The following is a 19,891-nucleotide window of genomic DNA, read 5'->3' as shown; positions in this document are numbered from 1 at the left end:
TACCTCATTTTCTTCCTCATCCCAAACCAATAGAAAGAGCTGGGAGGAGAGCTGGCTAAGAACAGCAGGTCAGGCAGAGAGGGACATTCACTACAGATAATAAACCAGAACAATGAAGGGATGCATGGAGCCCTTCTTTAAATCTGCACTTCAGTGACTGAGCAGGGGACTGATGAGAATATACACAAACAATATCCTAAGAGCCTTTTTGTAAAGGGAATAGCAATGATCACTCTTACACTATCATAAATGGGTGAATAAATGCCCTGTCATGCAAAAACACAGGGTCACCAATAAAAATTAAAAAAAATTGAAAAGGAAGAAGAAGAGGAGGAGTGAGAGAAGCAAGGTCCTAAAACTGCACTTTCAGCAGTTTTATAAGTCATTCTTATACATAATTAATTAGAATAATGGATTTTATAGCTTCAATTTCAAAAGCAAAGTAACAATTTAACACTTTGCAAAGAGTGTGTTCATGAAAGAAATACTTACTAATAGATTTGATATCTATAATAACCACTTCAAATGATCCATAAAGTATTTAATTAGTTAACTATTTTGTGGGGGGAAAAAACTATAAACTGTTTTCTTTAGTGAACAGTAGTAATGGAAAGTCTAGTGATTTCTATAAGCAAATGTCTAGCGGGCCACAAGAACATATTTAGAGATTCAGCTGTATATTAAAGTTATACCTAGAAAATTCAAGGCATTTTTCTAGAGGAAGCCATTTATCAAGGAATAGATGGTGTTATTCAGTTTTTAATATATCAGCTGTCTTCTGCTATGAAATTCTTGTGTGCCCATATCCTACTAGGCCATATTGGTGAAGAGTTTAGCTTCTTAGACCTACTGCTGATCCACTAGGTAACTAACACCCCTACAAGACCTAGGAGACAGGTGGGCTGTAGATGAATAGCTTTGTTTCTTGTGCAAATGAAGCTCAGACCTCCCTTCCCCAGACAGGGAAAACTGCATTCCAGAGCAATTGACTCAGAACCAAGGAGGTTTTGCAAGGAGGTGGAGTGAAGGATGGGGCAGGATTCCTGGTCAGAGCAGAGTCTCCTGGCCAGGAGAGAAAGAATAAGGTAGTTTCTGTAGATGGTGAGCAGAGCCGCATGGCCAGAGAGAAGCGAACAAGGAGAATTTCTATAGATGGTAGACAGAGCTGAATGGCCGGAGAGAAGAGAAGAAGGCAGAGTTTCTCAGGGCCAGGGGTAAGGAGCAAGGAAGGAAAGATGGGAGGGTGAAGGAACAGAGGATGAAGATAAGGTCAAAAGCATAGGAGTTTAGTTAGGATTATGTGAAAACAGAAAAAGTAGGTACAGAGAGGAACTGAGTGTCAGGACAGAACTGAAGCTGTGTAGATAGAATTTTGTCTTAGAGAAATAAAGTAAACGGATGTAAGAGCATGGTGTACATAGATTCTTTTCCCTCAGATAACCCCATGCTGGACATAGCATCTTCCCCAGGACTCTGGGAGGAATCTTCTCAGGGCAGGCCCCTGGGAAAATTTTGTTACAAATGGAAATAGTGTTTTCCTAATAGTCATATTTTTCTAACCTAAACTTGTTCTCTAAAGTAGTCTAGTAAGAATCAAAGCTCTTTAGGCTTCTATAAATAAGTTTATTATCAATCTGCCACTGACAGAAATGAAACCCAACAAGTCCCTAACAAGCAAGTTGAAAATCATCAATAAACTAGGATGTGAATGAAACTGCCTCAAAGTGGAGTAGGGAACCCAAACACAAACAACTAAACACACACACACACACACACACACACAGAAAGGAGGGGAAAGGAGGTGAGGGGGCAGGGAGGGGAGGAGGGAGGGGAACAGAGGGGTGCAGGGAGGGAAGGAGAGAGGAGGGAAGGAGAGTGGAGAGGAAGGGAAGGGAGGGAAGGGAAAAAGAGAGAAGAGAAGAGAAGAGAAGAGAAGAGAAGAGAAGAGAAGAGAAGAGAAGAGAAGAGAAAAGATCTCACATAAGAAAAACAAAACAACCAAAAGTCTCACACCCCTGGTTGGGTAGCCCAGCATCTGGGAGGTGGAGGCTCCAAATCCCAGACCAGAAACAAAACAACAACAACAAAAACAAAAAATAGCTGGGCACAGTAGAGGCAGAGGAATTAGGTCATCCTCTCCTACACTGAGTGAAGCCTGGGCCCCATTAGCCCCCTCAAAAAATAAGAAGGCTGCAACCAAGTATTTGCAGACTGGGAAATCAGATGTGGCCCTGTGAGGTATGAAGAATGTCCTCCCCCAAGCATTCTGGAATCCTTGGAGATTGGTTCATTGTATTATATGCCATCTCTGCCTGGGTACCAGATATCCAGGTAGAGACCTAGAGCCTCTTTAAGGCTTCCAGAGCTGCAGGGAGCACCCCTCCACAAAGGGGGGGGGGGTTCCTGTGTCCTTGGAGGATCTAGCTGGGTCCTGCACTCCCAGCCCCAGTAAAAGCAACTATGCTCTCTGAGCAGCAAAGACAACTCCTCTACAGATGGCAAGAAGGCTGCTCCTCCATTCTCTTTGTAGTCAGTGGCAGTCAAATGTCTTGGAAGAGGAGAAGACCAGGTTGAGCCAGGTAGGGTGGGGTGCATGCTCACAGATGTGCTTCTGATCCTATGTGTGTCTATGCCAATGGAACTAAGTTTCAACTTGATCCTTCAGATTGAGTCTGGCAGCCAGGACCTTCCTTGTAAGCCTCTAGGACAGGGCAGAGCTCCATCTTGAAGTGTCTCTTCAGCTCCTGGCTGTTGTTGAATAATCTTTTTGTACACTGTGAAGATGTGTCTTAGCCAAGGTGCCTTCTGATTGGCTTACTAAAGAGCTGAATGGCCAATAGCTAGGCAGAAAGAGGTTAGGCAGGACTTCTGGGCAGAGAGAGAAGAGGAGATGAATCTAAGCACTATAGAGTCACTGGCCAGGTGCAGAGGAAGCAGGACATACAGGAGGAGAGGTAAAAGACACAAGCCACGTGGCAGCCTGTAGATTGATAGAAATGAGTTAATTTAAGTTATAAAAGCTAGTCAGAAACAAGCCTAAGCTAAGGTCAAGTTTTCATAATTAATGTCTCCATGTCATTTTTTTGTGAGCTGGTAGCCCAAAGAAAAATCTGTCTACACCTGGTGCTGCTCCCTACTGTGCCTGTAGTGTTAGTAAGCCAGGATACAGCAGGGAGGGGAATGCTGAGGTTCTTCCATCTTGACTCTAGCTCATGTTCTCTCAGATCCAGTGTTTTCAAGACTCAAATTTCTGAACTGACAGAATTTTAATTTCATTCACATTTGCTAAGGACCAGAATCAGGGTGAGGCCTGAGTAGTTGGGAAAAATCAAGATCTGGTTCTCTACCTTCAAATGACTCCTGCTATTCATAGACATTTGAACACTCAAGAAATAACCAATCACATTCAAGGATTATGCTGAGTGCTAAAGACTTAGCAATCAAGCAAGACCTGCAGTGTACCTTACGTTCCAATAATACTGTTAATTCTGCTGTTAAAATTGTGATGAGAGCTAAGAATGAGAAGCTTAAGACACCATGAGAGCCCTAGCAGATAATATCTGAGAAGTCAGAGAAAGCTTTCCTGAGAAGTAACAACCTGTGTAAGGAGAAAGGAAAACTTGTACAGAGGGTAGAACAGGAGGAGGCAGGAATGCTGTGAGATGTCTTTCTGTATGCTGTGAATATGTGTTACTCCCATTGGCTAATAAATAAAATGCACTGGCCTATGACAGGGCAGGATGGAGCCAGGCAGGAAAATCCAAGAGAGATAGTGAAAGAAGAAAGGAGAGTAAGGGGAGATGTGAGCCACTGCCCAAGGAACAGCAAGATGCCAGCAGACCGGTAATGCCATGGCCATGTGGCAACTTATAGATTAATAGAAATGGGTTAAGTTATAAGAACTAGCTAACAAGAAGCTTGAGCCATAGGCCATCCAGTTCATAATGAAATAAGCCTCTGTGTGTTTACTTGGATCTGAGCAGCTGTGGGGCCAGGCAGGACACAGGAAAACTTCTGACCACATTCTGGCGCCCAGATGTGGTAGCAAGAATTTCCACCCAAATCTGAGAAAGCTTTAAAAAAAAAAAAAGATTCTAAAACAGAGCTAAAAACAGCTTCCTAGTTGTGTGTAGGCAAGCAGTGATACACAGAAGCTACAGCATGCAGACTTGAGCTACAGCATGGAGAATTCCCACCATAGTACATAGAGGTTTCTCCAAGCCATGCAGCACACTGCATGGTGAGTTTAGCTTTGGCTAGTACAGACCCCCCCCCCCCCAAAAAAAAAGGTTTCTGGGCTACATGTTGTTGGATGGAGGCATAGACCCATTGTTTCCCAGAGTTGGTAGTGAGCATGGTTCCCCCAGAGCTGGTGGTAAACATACCTCCACCATGCTGGGAAGCTGAGGTGGGCAGAGCCTGCAGCCAGGACTGCTGCTTCAGTCCTAGCCACACTGCAGTTTAAATCAATGGTCAAAAAATGATTACAGATTCACAATAAGACAGATTCAGATGGAATAAAACTCTAAACAGTTTACAATGTATGTAAAAATATATGTAGGCTTGGAAGAGAGAGCTGTGTATGTGCATCCCAGGTCTTAAGAGTCCCGAGTGGCCATGCCCCAGGGAGATGGACTTCAAGGTCAAGTGTAACAGTTACCTGAAACCTCACTAGGGGTAATGCTCCAAGGTCATAGCTAGAACAGCTACCCACTACACAGGAAAGCAAGAAGTATAATAAAGAGAGCGGTCCAAGCATCCAGCATTGAGGAGTATGGAGAAACATGCTGAACAAGAGAACTAGAAGAGTAGTCCATTTGCTTGGAGCAAAGAGGTGGGTTTGCTTTGGCAGTGAATAGGCAGCTCAATTAGGCAAAGCCTCAGACCCTTTAAGCACAAGAAGACACACACTGCAGTTCTAAATGCTTTGAAATGTCCTTCCTACTAAGAGTGGAAATGGAATTAGAAGTAGGAAAGCAGCATACCACGAGAGGGAAGCAAGGATTAGGGTAACCTTGAAAAGCTACTGTGCTTACCAGAGCAAACAAACCAGCACAACTGTTGGGACCAGCATGGGTGCAGTGTGGCTGGGGAAAGAAGATAAATTCAAGAAGTATTATGACATAAAATAAACAAGACTATATAAGAGAGTAAAAGGTATAAGAACCAAAGGTACCTGGAGAATTCTTAAGCTAGGAGAACACTGAAACACCTTAGGATAGAAGACAGTGAAGGAAACCCAGATATTGTGAGAAATGCCATGAGCAGGCCAGCAAGATGGCTCTGTGGGTAAAGAAGCCTAATGGTCTCTGTTTTACTCCCCAATGCCCACATAGTAGAAGGAGAAAGCCAACTCTTGCCAAGTTGTGTGCGCGCACACGCACACACACACACACACACACACACACACACACACACACTCACACACATAAAAATAAGTAAATGTAAAACAACAAAAAGAAATTCCATGAGCTCAGTTTTGGGTTGCTGACTTGAGGCATAAATAGATATCACAAGCAGAATACCATACATACAGATTTCATCCTCTTTAAATGCCCTAGTTAGTTTTTATCAACTTGATACATACTAGAGCTATCTGGGAAGAGGCACTTCAGTTGACAAAATGTCTTCATCAAATTATCTACAGGCAAACCTGGAGAGCATTTTCTTCAATAATGGTGTGGGAGGTGGTGCCACCTCTCAGCAGGTGGCCCTGGCTGGTACAACAAAGCAGGCTGAGTAAGCTATAGAACGCAAGCTAGTAATGCTGTGGGGTGTAAAGCAGTGTTCTTTCATAGCTTCTGCTTCAGTTCCTGCCTCCAGGTTCCTACCTAGGCTTCCCTCAATGGACTGTGGCTCAAGAAATGTAAACCAAATAAACCCTTTCCTCCCCAGGCTGCTTTTGGTCATTGTGTTTTAGCTCAACAATAGTAAACCAAAGACAATAAGTGGATCCATACAGATGGATTTATGAGATTTCCTAAGAGAAAACAGAGTTGAAAGTGGGAAACTACCACTGGAAACAATTTTCACCCCAACAAAAAATAGGAGTTTAAGAACACAGTGTTGGTCTGCAGAGATGGTTCAGTGGTTAAGAGCACTGGCTGCTCTTGCAAAGGACCCAGGTTCAATTCCCAGCACCCACGTGGTGGCTCAGAACTATCTATAACTTCATTTCCAAAGAGAATCTAATACCTTCTTCTGACCTCTGAAGAGCACCGGACATGTACCTGGTACATATGCATACATCAGACAAAATATTCATACATAAATCTTAAAAAAAGAAATAACATTTATATAAGGATATCTGTAACAAATCTTTAACAAAATATTTAACTATAGGTTCTCGGGTATTGCTAACATAACACAGAAATTAATTAATTGGCCTGTGTGAGTGCAAGGGTAATTACAGGAATAGCAAAGGGATATATGCATACCTAAAACCTATGCAGTTACATAAACAAAAAATTTAAAGTTAACATTCTGAGGGCTAGAGAGATGGCCCAAGGTTAAGTGTACATACTGGCCGGGCGGTGGTGGTGCACGCCTTTAATCCCAGCACTCGGGAGGCAGAGCCAGGCGGATCTCTGTGAGTTCGAGGCCAGCCTGGTCTCCAAAGCGAGTTCCAGGAAAGGCACAAAGCTACACAGAAAAACCCTGTCTCGAAAACCCCCCCCCCCCCAAAAAAAAAAAGGTATAAAGTGTACATACTGCTCTTCCAGAGAACACAAGTTTGGTTCCCACCACTCACACAAGAAGCTACTTGTTACTCCAGTTCCAGGGTCTCCTCAGACACGTGCACACATACACACATACCTACATACATACACACATAAATAAATAAATCTCATTGTTAACATTCTGAAATTAAAACAAGGAAAAATAAAGAGAACTTCCTCTCTTAGCAATAGCAGATGGGGTAATTCTCATCAATACTCCCAACAAGGATCATTTTTTAAAAATCTAGACAAAATATAAAAATTGTCTCCATGAAAATACATAGAAATAAACAAGGTAGTGAAAAGTTACCCACCAAGAAACTATGCAAATACAGAAAATCAAGCATGTAATTTTGAATTGCTTCTCTTCAATAGTTGCTGATTCTAGGCGAGGGTCAGGAGAGGCTGGCAGCTTAAAGACGCTGACAACTCTGCTAGGCTTTTGGGGCCCTGGGAGCCCTCTTTCAATCAGAGGAGAACCCTCTAGCTTCAGTCAGCATTCTAGAACTTGGATAAAATGCCCAGAGCAACTGAGAGGAGGAAAAGTGTAATTTGGCTCAGAGCTTTGGTCAACAGGTGGCTAACTCCGTGGCCCATGATGATGCAGAATATTAAAGCAGAGAAGGTGGAGAGTCCAGAAGAAAGTGCCAGAGCTGCATACTCATGAGTGAAAGAAAGGGGAGACTCAGGAGCTAGCATCTAAGTTTCCCCACAGATTGAAACATTCCATCTTGCAGGAATGCTCCTTAAGCAGGAAGGTAAATAACTCAAAATAAATTCAGGAAGTCCCTGAGACTGACAGGATTCACTAGGCCCCTCCCTCCCAGAGTAAACAATAAAGCTGCATGATTCTCAGGCAAATGAAGCTTCAAAGAAGACTCTGAGACCAGACCAGCTGCCTGGGAGGAACAGAAACCAGCCAAGCTGCCTGAAAAGGTTTAGACCAGAGTTACTTGGAAAGAACCCCCTCCAACCTGCTGAACTGCCTGCAAGCTACAGTTTGCTCCTGTCACCCATGCTGGGGTGGACCTTGGTAATGTAGCTGTCTTTGAGTCACTTCCGCTACTGTAAGTAAATCCTCACTCATACTCCTGTAAGTAAACCCAATAAAACTCACTGGTTCATCAAGTTGGACTTTGGTGGTATCCAAACTTTGTTCTGTCATGGGTTCCATATCTGGGGTGATTAGATGTGTGTTGCATCACCCCAGGAATAGTTTTATCATAAAACTGAGGGGGAGGTTCCAGGGACAGGATCTACTCTTCAAGGACATATACCCAATGACTTGTTTCTTTCAAGCAGGCCCCACTTTTGAGTAACCCTATGATCATCACCTGTGATCATCAATGAATGATCAACTGATAAAGTTAACATCCTCATGATTCAATCAGTTCTCCACAATCCTCCAGCTGGGACTGAAGTCTTCAACCCAAGTACCTTCAAAGTTATTTATATCTGAATCATAATACATCCTATACCTGAAATGGAATTACAAGAGACTTTATGACAATAGTTAAGTTGACTGGAAGAAAAATATTCCCTACCAAATGGAGCTATCCTGTGGGCCTCAAACTATGTAACAGGTAAGTTGGCAAATATAAGATCAGGCACAGAATCCATAATATCCAGGCAGATGAGGAGATTCGACAATATGGAAAAGAATCAGCAATCCAGCAGAAAATAAAAACACACTGGGCAGGCATGGTGGTACAGGCCTATAATCCTAAGCACTCCAGAGGCTGAGACAGGCAGATCTCTGAATTCAAAGCCAACCTTTTCTAGAAAGAGTTAAGGCCAGCCAGAGCCACACAGTGAGACCCTGTCTCAAAAACAAACACACTAAAAGGAGTTCCAGGTCCTGATAGTATCAAATACATTGCCTAGTTAAAGAAAACAAAAAATACAGTAAGAATTTCAACAGAAAATTCTAATATATTTAAATGGGTTGTGGAAGATTTACAAAAGTTAAGTAGAATTTCCAGACCAGAAAAATACAGTAATCAAAATTAAAATTGGTTAGACACAAACTAGTGAACTGGACAATGGGTTAGGACTAAACACCCAACATAAATCACAAAGAGGAAAAATGACAGAAAAAGTAAAAGACAAAAGATACTAAGAAAAGGTCTAATTATATGAGAAATGGGAAACCTAGAAGGGATGAAATAGAAGCACATTTGGAAAAAAAAATGATAGCTCAGAAATTTTAGCTAGCAACATAAAATAAACCACAGATTAGAGACGCCGTATGTGTGCCCCAAAAGACAACAACAACAACAAAACCCTGCCAGTAAGCACTCTAAAATCCTGTACCTAAAATGAACGACGTTTAGAATGAGCCTGTAGTACAGGTATGGTGGTGCACACCTATAATACCAGCACTGGGGAATCTGAGGTACAGAATTATACAAGTTCAAGGTGAGCCTAGAATGCATAGTGAAACCCTGTCTCATTAAAACAAAAGCATTACCTCATGGCTATGCTGCTACAATTTATTTATCCATTACCTATGGGTGTAGATTTCAGTTGTTTTCAGCATTAGCTGCAAGTAACTAGCCATGAACTTCAACGCCTTCATGACCAAGTCTCTATGAAAACATCAGTATCAGTCTTAATCCACAGAAGGGAAGCAACTGAGTGCCATACTAAGTACATATTTAAATTTTTGAGAAACTCAGTCTTCCCATGTGGTTGAGTCATTTCACATTCCCACCAGCAGTGTGCTTCTAACCAGAAATTCTTGCCTGTGTTCCCCTAAGTAATATTTCCTGCTCCTTTCTTTCTGGCTGCTCTCAAGACTATCTCATTTTCCCTTATCTTCAGTAGTTTTTATCATCATGTTCCTGGGAGAGTGTTTATGTATGTGTGTTTGTGTATGAATATGTGCATTTGTGTGTGTTTCTCCTGTTTGGTGTCCTTATATTCTTGGAGCTATGGTTTCTTGTCCTTCACTAATTTCAGAGTCTTGGCCATTATTTCTTCCATTTTCCCTTTTGTCTTTCTGAGATTCAACCTGTATCCAAGGTCACTTCTCTGCTAAGTTTTGCATTCTTCGTTGTCTTTGAGGTTGGCTTGGCTAATATCTGTCTTCATGTTCACTGATTCCCCAGTTGTGTCCAAACAATAAACACATCCTTCATGTCTGACATTAATTACTCTTCACTTCTAGCATTTTCATTTGACTATTTTATGTTCCATCTCTCTGTTGAAAGCCCTATAGATCATGCACATCATTTTTTAACAAGTTAATCACAGTTATTTACCTATCTCATACTTCTTGGGTCATCACTGATACTTGGTCATTTCCTCCCCTGATTTGGGAGTTTAGCAATTTTTTAATCGATACTATTTATTGAAGACAGATATAACAGCTCTGAAACTAACATGCCTCCTCTCAAGGTTATTGGGGTGGTGGCAAATAAATCTACTTAGTACCTCACCTGGGTTTAAGTTTTATTGTTGCTATGGTAACCTCTATGGCATCACTGGTTTTAGATTCCTCCAACAGTGGGCTACTGTTACTTTGTATTTAGCATGCAGTCTGTAATGCCAAAGGTTTCTCCTCCATGACCCAACAATACCTCTCAAGCAGGGGTTTCTTTTCATACTTTATCTTTCCTATTAGTAAAGCTCTGTTGCTTATGGCTGTACGTTGGGCTAGTGGGAGAAGTAAGAGCCTTTCATCCTTGACTCTGTGTCATCTTAGTCAGGATCTTTGAGTCCAGGCTGCAAGAATGGAGCTTTTTCAGTGTACCTATCTGGCTATTTCTTGGAGCAGGGTAGTATTTGGCAGGGTCAAATTTGTTGCCACTCCCCCACTGGCAGATCTCTATGCTTTATTTGGTGCAGAGTCTTAGACCTAACATTCTCTTGCCTTTCAATGTCAATGAAAATGTCAATGTCAATGAAGAAAGGAAACCTGGTATCTCTTCCAGAAGAGGCTGCTGCTTCTTCTGACACTCCTACAGAACAATGGGTCTTCACTGCTCTTCCCTCATCAAGCCTATGCTTTACCAAAGAGAAGGTTCTGGGGAAGTAGGCACAGTTGCTTCCTCTCTCAGTAGTAGTTAATCACCACCATGCCTACAGCACCAAGGAGAGCTAGCTCTACTGCTCGGCCGGCCATAGATGAGGAAATGTATGGGTGGCGCTGGTGAGTTCAAAGTCGAAAGTTATTCTAACCTGATACAGACTCTTACGTGGCACATCTGCAGCTGGTCTCAGAAGGTAGAGACAGGGGGATTATGAGTTCAGCCTAGCCAGATCAACACAGAGTCTGCATTCAAACAAACAAACAAAAAAGTCAGTGTCCCTATATCCCACCTTCTTTAAAGGATTCATCATCATCTTGCTTTTTAGAATTCAACTCATGTAGCAGCCTGGTGACCTGTGACAGGCTCAAGAAAATATACAAGCATGTGGATTTAGTAGCTAACCTAGTTTTAGAAGGAGAATAATACTTTCTTACAGCTCTTCTACAACCTAAGAGGGAGTGGAGCTAACCATTTTTTTGAACCCAGGAATTGTTTCATATTCTTTTAAGCTCAACTGTACATTAAAAAGAACTTGAGAAAATCCAACTCATTTTTATTACAGGCAAGATGGATGACTAAATAACCAAGAAGCAAATATATGAACACTGTTCTTTACTAGAATTTTATGAAAAAAATCAAACTTTAGATTTATTAAAAATATTAACTGCTGAGCTTGGTGACACATGCCTGTAATCCTGATACTTGGGAGGCTGAGGCAGGAGGATCAGAGGTTCAAGGCCATCTTTCAATGCATAGAGAATCTGAGACCAGCCTGGATTATATCAGACTTTGTTTCACTGAAAAAAAAAAATTATTCTCTTGCTTATATTATTCTTCCTTTATGTCCAATCTACATACTTGTAAATGTTTCCATAGATCTTTAGTATTATAAAGTAATTAGTAATGTCAATCTATTTTATCCTTAAATACAAATAAAGATAAAATGAAAAAACATAACAGACATTATCCTTGAAAGATTATGGTCAACATAATTTTATTTGACACTATAAAGCACAAAAGAGCAGTTCCCACTGTCTGTCCCTGCTCCAGTTCCTCCCAGTTGTCTCCATTCTCTTTCTTGGTGAACTGGGAGACTGTTCTATAACTTCATGGCTCTAGACCACAAGGCCTCCTGCACAGCTGATTCTTCCTCTGATGCTGGAAACCTCCATTAACCTTATACCACTGTGGGAATCCTTCCCCTCCCCTCTTTCCCTGCCTGCAATCAGAGTGTCAGCCAATGGAATGCTATGCTCCACCACAAGCCATCTGTGACCTGCAGGGGTCCTGGAACATCATGTTCTGTTTCAGATGTATAATTGTGTTGCTTTCATAAAACCCTTTTGCTTTTCTCGGAATTTAAACTTTTATCTCAGAAAATGTCAACTGTGGTGAGGAAGAGAGGAACGTTTTCTGAAACCAAAGAAGACAGCAGTTTGTATTGCTCATTTATATTCCCTCATTCCTTAGTTAAGACTGTTTTTATTTCAGAGAAGTATCAAAACCAATTATTTTCTTTCATACTTCTTAGAAACCTTCTAACAAAGCATTACAGTCAAAAATTGAGCTTTAAGTACACATTTCCTCAGCTTTAAACGAGTATAATACATCATATGGGGCTGACATTTGTTTAAAGGATGTATCTAAGGCATGAAGCACAGTGCCTGCCCCACATTAAGTGTTCCACAAATCATTATTGTTTGTCCATTCAACTGTACTACCTCAAATAAGACTTTTTAAAAATGCATTCAGCTTTTCATTCACAAATATCTTTATTTGCAAAGTAAATGCTTTCTATTCAAATTCAAAACAAGATCATTTAAGAATCTATCTCTAGTCAGTATGAAATGCTGTATTATTCACACTGGAAGATATTTTTGGTATTTTCTTACTGTATCTACTTGTGAAAATAAAGTCACAAATGGTAATAAAAGTAGAAGTAGTGGATCTTTGCAGAATCAAAATATTGCTATATCACATCTACCAACTTTAAATAGTCAAATTTCATATTGATTTAATAGACTATGTCTCTTTTGTCTTCTATTATGTACTGCTACCTGCTCCTCTCACTCCTGTAAGATGTCTGAGAGAAAAAGTCAGTATCAAAGCATGTGATCAATGTTGTTTTCACTCAAGAATCCTTCAGTGAGTCAGACCAGAGTGTCAAACACGTCATGGCTCTTTTGGGTAGACACTGGTTGTCTCAGAACATTCAGTTCAATCACCATTCTTTCTAAAGTTGGCTGTGAGTATCTGTTATTTCCAAACACCATTCTAGGCTCTGAGGATAAAATGACAAACTAGAGTGACAAAGATTCTGCTTTTATGGAAAAGAGGGAAAGACAGTAGATGCCAAGGTCAGAAAGGGCATGATAGGAAGTTTTATTCTATTTGAAATGAAAAGCTATTTATTTTAGTTTTCTTGTAGCTGCTATTACAAATTAACAGAAGCTAACTATGTTAAAGCAACAGAAATTTACTCTCTCACAGTTCTAGAAGCCAGAGGTGCTGATGCAGTATTACTCAGACCAAGATGTCCAGTGCCACATTCTTGAAACAGTTGGCAGTGTAGCATCCCTTCCTTATCATGCCTAGCTATTGTGTTATCATTTCTTGGCTTTCCCACATCTTCCTCCACCTTTACTGCTGTCTTTCCCACTTGTTCATCTTCTGCCCTCTTCTTATAAGAGACATGTGACAGCATTTGGGCCCCAGCCAAATGATCCAAGACAATCTCCCTATCTCCATATCCATTATTTACCCAAGTTCAGAAATTACCTTGCTCTAGAATAAGGTAACATTTATAGTTACCTAGGATCAGGGCTTGATTCTTGGGGATAAGGGAAGAGAGGCAAAAGAAGGGGAAAGTATGTCACTTTACTTCATCACTGATGTGATATTTTGCATACAAGAGTATAAAACATGATTGGTTGGTTCTTTTTAAAGACCTCTCGGTATGAGGGGCTTCTAGAGAGCAAAGTAGAAGCAATAGGTCCTGTGTGCCACTGCTGCAGATCAGACAAGGTAGCTGAGGCCTGAAGTAAATTACACACTAGAGATTTCTACAATCAGATCAGCCAATCAGGAGGTTGACTAAGCTCAGAATGGCTAAGAACAAAAACACTGATGGCAGCTTATGTTGGAGAGGATGTGGAGCAAGGGGAACACTCCTCCACTGTTGGTGGGAGTGCAAACTTGTACAGCCACTATGGAAATCAGTATGGTGGTTTCTCATAAAATTGGGAATCAATCTACCTCAAGACCCAGCTATACCACTCTTGAGCATATACTCAAAGGATGCACAATCATACCACAAGAGCACTTGCTCATCTATGTTCATAGCAGCTTTATTTGTAATAGCCAGAACCTGGAAACAGCATAGATGCCCCTCAACTGAAGAACAGACAAAGAAAGTATGGTACATTTACACAATGGAGTATTACTCAGCTGTTAAAAACAATGACATCAGGAAATTTGAAAGCATTCTGAGTGAGGCAACCTAGATCCAGAAAGACAAACATGGTATGTACTCATTCATAAGTGGTTATTAGCTGTAAAGGATAACCATGCTACAATCCACAGACACAGAGAAGCTAGGTAATAAGGAGGGCCCAAGAGGGGGAAACACATGGGTCTCTCTGAGAAAGGGAAATAGAAGATCTCCTGGGTGAACTGGGGCTAATGGGCATGGGAACTTGAGGAATTGGGTTGAGGGGTAGATGGAGGGGGAGAGTACTGAAAAAGATGACTGGAAATGGGGTGCATTTCGGGTCAGGTAGAAACCTGATGCACGGGAAACTCCCACGAATCTACAAGGTTGACCCCAGCTAAGACTCCTAACAATAGTGGATACGTAAGCTGAACTGGTCATCTCCTGTGATCAGATTGATGACTACCCCAATTGTCATCAGAGAGCCTTCATCTAGTAACTGATGGAAACAGATGCAGATACCCACAGCCAAACATTAGGCCGAGCTCAGGGAATCCTGCTGAAGAGAGAGAGGGAAAGATTGTAGGAGTCAGAGGGGTCAAGGACATCACAAGAAAACCCACAGTAAAAAACTAGCCTGTCTCTTAGGAACTCAGAGTCTGAACCAACAACCAGGGTGCCTGCATAGGACTGACCTAGTCCTTCTACATAAATGTGGCAGTTATGTAGCTTGGTCTACTTGTGGGACTCCTAACAATGGGAGCAAGGGTTGTCCCTAACACTTTGGCTGACTCTTAGGACCCTATTCCTCGTACAGGGTTGCCTTGCCTAGCCTTAATATAAGGGGAGGTACTTAGTCTTACTGCAACTTGATATGCCATGCTTTGTTGATACCCATGAGAGGCCTGCCCCTTTCTGAACAGAAGCAAAGGAGGAGTGGATGGAGAGGGCAGAGGTGAGGGGGAGGAAATAGGAAGGAAGGAACCATTCTTTGATTGAGGGACATCTATGTTGTTTCCAGGTTCTGGCTATTACAAATAAAGCTGCTATGAACATAGATGAACAAATGTTCTTGTGGAATGATTGTGCATTCTCTGAGTATATGCTCAAGAGTGGTATAGCTGGGTCTTGAGGTAGATTGATTCTGATGGGAATGTAAATTGACTCAGCTGTCTCTTCCTCTGTGGGATGGGCACCATGGAACTGTTGTCTAGACTCAGAAACTAAAATGTATAAAACATTCAACAGTGTACAGTGTCTGATCAGTAAACCTTAGTAAGTACTCACTATAGTTATTTTCTGTGTCTAACACCACACATTTTCTATTGTACAATAAATATTATGACATTTTTGGAGAAAAATATAAGTAAATGAACAATGAAATTACTTCAAAAGTTCAACAGGAAGAAATGTTTGGTGCTGTGTTATAACAGACCCCATTATGCTATCTTAAGTGTAATAATATCACCCTCATTTGTAATTTTATAAAAGGATACAGAATTTTAGAAATTTATCTTGACAGTCAATTTCCCTTCACTTCCGCATAGCATAAGCACAAGTTCAATATTAAAATCTAATGTCTCAGAATTCAGTTTATTAAGTTGAAGGAAAAATACTAGGTCAATAATGACCATAGGATTAAGTTGCATAACATGAGTAAAATAACTATATCTTGAAGTATTTTCACATTTATAGAACTTAAATTGTGGGGTTGGGGATTTAGCTCAGTGGTAGAGCGCTTGCCTAGCAAGCACAAGGCCCTGGGTTCAATCCTCAGCTCCAGAAAAAAAAAAGAACTTAAATTGTAAGTCAAATATTTTCTTTCTTGATTCTTACTTAAATTCCACCTTGAGACAAGTACAAAACAATTCAACAACCACTTTGGATATAGCTTAGAAAGGAAATTTTGGAAATAAATGAAATTAGTTCAATTATAATTCTAACTTTGTTGCTGGCATTTTAATATTTTACTTATTTATTTTGTTTTTCAGATTTTATTTTTAATTGTATGTGTTTGCGTGTGCATGCTCACACATGTTCATGTGTGCACATATGCATGCAGTGCCCATGGAGGCCAGAAGAGAGCATCAGATCCCTGGAGCTGGAGTTACAAGTGGTTGTGAGCCATCCTGTCTGGGTGCTGGGAACCAAACTCAGATTCTCTAGAAGAGCAATATGCATTCCTAACTGCTGAGCCATCTCTCCTGCTTTAAAGTTTAAATTTCTTCATCTTGGCTCACAGCTTTGATCCCAGCACTTGGGAGGCAGAGGCAGAACGATCTTTGTGAGGACAGCCTTGTCTACCTAGAAAATTCCACAACAATCAAGACTATCTAGAGAGAACTTGTCTCAAAAAAAGAGAAAAAAAAGGTCAAATTTCTTCATCTCTAAAACAGTGAAAATAGTAGCCTTTAAAACATATTTTCATTAAGACACAGCAGCAACAATTAAAGGGAAATGTAGTAAAAAAAAATAACATCAGTACAATTTTATAATGTGTAAGACCAGCAAAGCCCCCAACATCCCTTTTCCTCATGTTCTTTTGGGTGAAGCAAGGTAAGGGGTGAGCTCTCAAAGCTGTTTAGTCTGGAGTCACAAATGTGGTAATGTCCTTGGGAATAATTACTTCCTGAATAAAATACTTACTGCTTATATTTTTAAGTCCTCTCAAAGTGAATCATGAAAGACCAATATTAACAAGTACTTAGATTATTATCACCTGTGGACTCAACAGATCTTCTACTAATACACTGAAAACCACCAGATGCTCACACCAACCATCTGGAAGCTGCTTCCAACTCCAACCCAATTGGAATTCATTTATTCCAATCCATTATGGAATTCTGTTCATCCTGATAATGCATCTGAGACATATATGTACACTGCTCCACTGCTTAAATTCATCATTTTAATCCAACCTGCCATTGACTTTTAGAGGCCCAGTACTGAAGCTCTGGAACTGTCCCACTCTAGTCTGTGATCTACACATTCATCAAAATGAGCACAGTTCAAAGTCACCAATAGCTTTCCGCTGTCCTCAAAACCGATGTCACTGACATTTGTCCAGCCTGTTCTCTGTCCACACTCCACCTCCTACTAGCCCCAACTACACTTATCACTGTCCCACCAGTTCTTGCCTCTCAGGCCACCTGCTGCTGTCCTGCTTGTCACAGTCTTGCTAAGAGGCTCTCCTTGCCCTCCCAGTGCATGGAAGTTCTCTTGCTAACTTACTACTTTGTCTCAGTGTCCCAGTTTTGTCCTTTTACATTCAGAGCACTTATCACAAGTGACAGTCAGCCTTTTGTTTGATTACTTGTTAAAGTCTGGGTCATTTCTGCACTACAGCCTCCTAAAGAACAAGTTCCCTGTCTTTTATTCATCTCTACTTCGGTGTTTATAACTGTGCCTTGCACCTGACAAGTAGTGCTCAGTAAATAAATACAAAGAGGATTTGCCATAAATTAAGAAATCACCAGGATAGCAAGGTGAAGAAACTGACTATGAGAAATACATTATCACAGTTCATCTCTGGAATAAGCCAGGCAGACCTGAAAATGTGCCAGCCTGAAGTACCTGTAAGTCTTATGATCTCTGAGCACATGATTTTAAAATCATCTGCAAACAGGTACAGTTTCACCAGTTAAAATGCACTGGTAAAGGTTTGGCCATCTTCCATTGCATATGAAGCTGTCTACAAAAGCACTATCATCACTTTTACCCCATAAAGCTTTCTCCTATGCTTCACTTGAATGATTTTATGCAAAGTGTGAACCAGACAGTACTCTATTGCATGCTGCTGCCCCTTCACCCAACTGCATGACTTAAGGACTTTCCTGATGTGGGGTCCCACCTGAGACCCTTCTACCTTTTTTGTATCTCCTTCAAACAGTGCAGGCATGAGAAATGGAAGTCCTAACAAATGCTTGCTTACTAGTTATCCTGAAGAAAGAATGAAGAACTGGAGCTATAGCTCAACTGCAGAGTGCTTGCCTAGCTTGCACAGAGCCCTAAGTTCAAGCCCCAGTACTACATGAACTGGGCATGGGGATATAATCCTCTAATACTAGTTCTTAGGGGGTGGAGGCAGGAGAATCAGCAGAAGCTCAGTGTTATCCTCAGCTTCATACTGAGTTCTACATCAGCCTGGGCTACATGAGATTCTGACTAGAAACTAATATTAAATAAAATAAAATAAAAAGAAGGAAATCATTCAATAAATAAAGATTTTCTTAAAACAAACTCATTAGTGGGTACTCATTTTGAATCCAATTAATCAGCTGAAATATTCTATATTAAAACCATATCTTCAGCCAGGTATGGTGAAACATGCCTTTAATCCCAGCACACAGGCAGGCAGATCTCTGAGTTTGAGGCTAGCCTGGTCTACAGAGAGTTCCAGGATAACTGGGGTTACACAGAGAAGCCCTGTCTCAAAAAAACAAAAAGCAAACATAGCTTCCATAACTCAAGCCTACCTTATAGTTTCAGAAGAAATATTTGAAACTGTATATAAATACACTGTATATACAAAATGAATGCATATTCTTCTTTCTTCTTTTCTTTTAAAGGGGAGATGTTTTGGTGCTGGGGACTGAAATGAACCCAGCATTTCCTCACACATGCAGAGTTTCTTAGGAGTTACTTAATGCCTTTACTATGAGTACATTAGCAAAATTTTGACAGAACTATTTCAGAACCTCCAAAGGCTGCTGATGTCTACCTTACATCCTTTATTCTTGTTTTATGCAACTGGATGCTAGGAGCTGGAGAGATGGCTGCTCTTCCAGAGGATTCAATTCCCAGAACCCAGATGGCAGCTCACAACTATCTATAACTCTAGTCCCAGAATCCTAATAACCTCTTCTGGCCTCTTTGGGAACAAAGCATGTACTTTGGATGCTCAGTCTGATCTCTGTGGACCAGACTTAGCCAACTCAACATGGTATGCAGAATGTTTGACATTTTTTTATGTTAAAAACATTGTCTTACTTACATGAACTACTTTCTACAATCTAACTGGTGCCTCTGGCTGTCATGATGACAATGTTAGGTCAGTTAACACTACCAAAATCGAATGTACAAGTAGGCTTGATTTATATAAGCTTACTCACTTCAAAATTAGGCACGATTCTGGGATAAGAGACATAACAAAGCTTAATGCACTCATGAATCCCCATGGTAGCCAGTAAGAATTCATATTGTCTTACAGAAATATGGGCTTTTTATGAAAATGACAGTAGTTGGAACCATGCCATAAATAATTCCAAACAACAAAACTCAAAGATATGCTATCGATTAGTTTTGAATATGTATAAATTAATTTGTAAACAGTTATAATCAAATGGAAAACTGAAGGTAAGTAAATAAACTCACTATTAGCAAATACTATTTCCAACCACAGGCACCCTCTGACCCTACTAGTGGTTAAGATGCTAGAGAACACAAACCACTGTCCGGATTGCTCACAAAATACTTGTTATTAAAAAAAAAAAAGTTCTTCAAATGTACACTGATGCAAATAATATATATTAATTATTAAATATCTAGCATGAAATATTAATAATCAATGGGCATTATGTACTTGAGGAAAAATGTGACAATAGAGAAAATATGTTCACAACAAGAAACTAATTCTCAAGAAATTTAGGAAGGAATGAAATCCATGTAAACTAAAATTGTGATGACCATAATGAATTTCATTTGAGGAT

At 40.5% G+C, this 19,891-nt stretch overlaps 1 protein-coding gene across 8 annotated transcripts in view; it reads right to left on the bottom strand.

The window, feature by feature from the left end:
* Window positions 1–19,891, bottom strand: part of Ppp4r4 (protein phosphatase 4 regulatory subunit 4) — an 89,080-nt gene that overhangs the window by 45,499 nt on the left and 23,690 nt on the right. The window lies entirely within an intron of this gene.

The sequence above is a fragment of the Peromyscus californicus genome, unplaced genomic scaffold, assembly GCF_007827085.1.
Source record: "Peromyscus californicus insignis strain IS unplaced genomic scaffold, ASM782708v3 Scaffold_15__1_contigs__length_86483966, whole genome shotgun sequence".
Taxonomy (NCBI): domain Eukaryota; kingdom Metazoa; phylum Chordata; class Mammalia; order Rodentia; family Cricetidae; genus Peromyscus; species Peromyscus californicus.
Note: the sequence above shows the minus strand (reverse complement) of the source record. Positions and strands in the feature narration are given on the sequence as shown.